Here is a 3,561-nt window from a genome sequence, read left to right on the forward strand (position 1 = left end):
TCTAATTAATGATGACATCAATGTACTGGATCACTGTCCTATTGTCTACTGTATACAGAGGACTAAGATCCCTTTAGACTAATTACAGAGGGTGAAACGAGTCACATAAATTTATATTCTTGCCCATTTGAAGTGAATGAGAACTGTTTCTTACGGCCCCTTACGATAAGGATAGAATAGAACACATTTAGCAGACATATGGCTGTAAACCACATAGTTCAGCCCACATTAATTTGCTTTAGCAAAGATGCCACAACTAGGATAGGTGCAATTGGAATACTGTTTGAGACTGAAGTAGTCCAGTATCATTCTATAAGATTAGTTTAGCTACTATATAGGTTTGCATAGTGAATTAAATGCATACCACCATCCCAGCATCCTTTAGGCCGTTAGAAGTAGCAATAATCTCTGTCATTTTTCCAGATCCGATGCACTGTTTCTTCTGACCGATTGACTTACTAGGTGTGGAGGTAAAAATAAGAGTACCTGACAGGCCTCTAACTACAGGGAGCACAGTTGAACAAGGATGTAAGCTGCTACACTCTGGATCAATTAGCATATTTGTGCCAAGGCCATACTTCCCACAGATTGCTGCCTGGCAAATGACTAAGTATGGTCGAGGTACTAATGCAGGCCTGTTCCACATACACAATAGGCAACTTTGTAGGTCAACTTTGACTTCAGGACTTCCAAACAGTTTTGCTGAAACTTCCTTAGACTCCATGGCTAAAGAAAACAATTTTGCCAGCAATCCCAAATTAAAAAGATATCCTATATTATCATATAAAATTGTAACTATTGACTTTCAAATTTGAGTCTTTGATTCTTCTATAATTGTCTGTCTCTCTCTCCCTCTCCCTTACTTCTCCCCTCCTCTCTTTGTGTATGCTGTCATATACACATTTTTATTCATTATTTTTCCATAAGGTTAACTATTTACCCAGATATCACCAATCTGCATTTCTGCACTCTCAGATTTCCAAATATGACTGCATTATTTCTAGACTCAATTTACTATCATATTAATTTATCTGGATAATACTATCATATTAATTTACCAGATTTTGATTAATTTATCTGGGAATCACTACCACACTATCTTAATTGTAATAATTCTCAATACCTTATATCAAGTCCCTCTGCTTGGTTCTATTCCTTTCTATTTCTGGACTGTGCTGAAAATTCTTGGCCCTTGAATCTTACATATCAATGTTAGAATAAGGTAGTTATGTCTTACAACTTAGTTGGAATTATGATTGAAATTTATTGAATCTGCAGATAATTTTATGATGAAATGCCATCTTTATGATTTAAAATGTTTCTATCGATGAACATGGTGGGTCTCTCCATTTCTTTAGGTCTTCTTCAACAATTTTCCAAAAAAATATTTTTTAAAATAAAGGTCTGGAACATACAATTATTTTGAGAAAACATATTCTTTCCTACTATTTTAAATAATATGTTTGTTTCTAAATTTGTTTTAACTGTTTGGTGCTACCACTAGAAATGCAATTGCAAATGGTAAATTTACTTTATATCCAATAAACAATAAATTATCTCAATTCTAACACTTTTATGACTAGTTTAGGTTTTCTCTTTATTTAATGTCAACTTTTGTGTTAGATACTGGGAGTACAGGTGCAGGATTGTTATATGAATATATTGTACCCATATCATGAGCATAGTACCCAATAGGTAGTTTTTCAGCTCACGCCCCACTTCCTCCCTGCTCTAAGAGTCTGCAGTGTCTATTTTTCCCATGTTTATGTCCATGTGTTCTGAATGTTTAGTTCCCACTTATTAGTGAGAACATGTTGCATTTGGCTTTCTATTCTTTCGTTAGTTTGCTTGAGATTATGGCCTCTAGCTGCATACATGTTGCTGCAAAGGACATGATTTCATTATTTTATGGCTGGGTACTATTCCATGATGTATAGGTACTACATCTTCTTTATCCAATCCACCACAGATGAACACCTAAGTAGATTCCATATCTTTGTTATTGTGAATAGTGTGGCAATTATCATACAAGTGCATGTGTCTTCTTGGTATAATGATCTACTTTCTTTGGGCATAAAACCACTAATGGGATGACTGAGTCCAATGGTAGCTCTGTTTTCGTTTCTTTGAGAAATCTCCAAACTGCTTTCCACAATAGTTAAACTAATTTACATTTTCATCAACAGTGTGCAAGTGATCCTTTTTCTCCACAGCCTCACTGCCATCTTGGTGCTTCTGACTTCAGGTGTTTTGAAGAATGCTCTATAATTTCTGAGTAATGACAATTGCATTTATTCTTTCCTAATTATTATACTTTTCATTTCTTCTGTCTTCAATGATTTCATTAGTATGTCCATTTATCTTTATAAAGAACAAATTATTCTTTGTTTATCCTCCTTATCTTTCTGTGATAGCTCATTAATTTATCATGTTCTGCTTTTTACTTCCTAGTAATTTATCTGGGTTAATTCTGTTTGCTTTATTAAATTCCACAATTGGGTACTTAGCATATTTATATGCAGCATTTCTTTATTTAGTAATAAACCATTTAAGTCTATACATTTCTTACTAATTTCAATTTTACCAACATATTAAATGATGTTAATATTTTGTTATTATTCACTTTTTATATGTAAATCCATTATAATTTCTTTTTTGTCTAATTCTATTTGAAAGTGTTGTTTGATCTTATTTGAAAATTAACTTAATGTTTAAGGTTTTTACAATCAGAATTTAATTTAATGTAAAGGTAATTTAAGTTATTTAGTTACTTAAGTGATTTAAATTATTAAGTAATGTAAGGGTAATTTAAGTATTTTTGTTAATATTTAAGGTTTTATAGTCAGAATTTCTTCAGTTTCAACATAAAGATTCTAAGTTTAATTAATACTTTTCTTTCTGAATAATGCAAATGTATTTAAATATTTTAAATTCAAAGCAGTATTCATGATTTGTGGCTATGTTTGTAGAGTGGAAGATTTATTGTCTATTTCACTGCTATAAATTTATACCAGCCAGACATGGTGACTCATGCCTGTAATCCCAGCATAGCATTTTGGGAGGCCAAGGTAGGTGGATCACCTGAGATCAGGAGTTCGATACCAGCCTGGCCAACATGGCAAAACGTCATCTCTACTAAAAATAACAAAAACTAGCTGGGTGTGGTGGTGAGTGCCTGTAATCCCAGCGACTTGGGAGGCTGAGGCAGGAGAATCACTTGAACCCAGAAGGCGGAGGTTGCAGTGAGCCAAGATCGTGCCATTGCACCCCAGCCTGGGCAACAAGAGCGAAACTCTGTCTCAAATAAATAAATAAATACCATCAATATTTTTTAATTTACCCCCATTTTCAGCATTTTAAAATTTTATTATTTTTTCTAACATGTCTTATTCTGGGGTTATTTCTATATGCCTTAATTAAATCTTATAAAATTTTCTGTGCTAATAGTCTGCTGACAGTAAGTACTTTTAGTTATTATTCAAAAATGTCTCTTATTTTATTACCGTATTTCTTGTAATGGTTTTCCTGGGTATATAATACTATATTGACAGTAGAGTTTTT

Source organism: Rhinopithecus bieti, unplaced genomic scaffold (assembly GCF_001698545.2).
Source record: "Rhinopithecus bieti isolate Rb0 unplaced genomic scaffold, ASM169854v2 scaffold_47329, whole genome shotgun sequence".
In the NCBI taxonomy this organism is placed as follows: domain Eukaryota; kingdom Metazoa; phylum Chordata; class Mammalia; order Primates; family Cercopithecidae; genus Rhinopithecus; species Rhinopithecus bieti.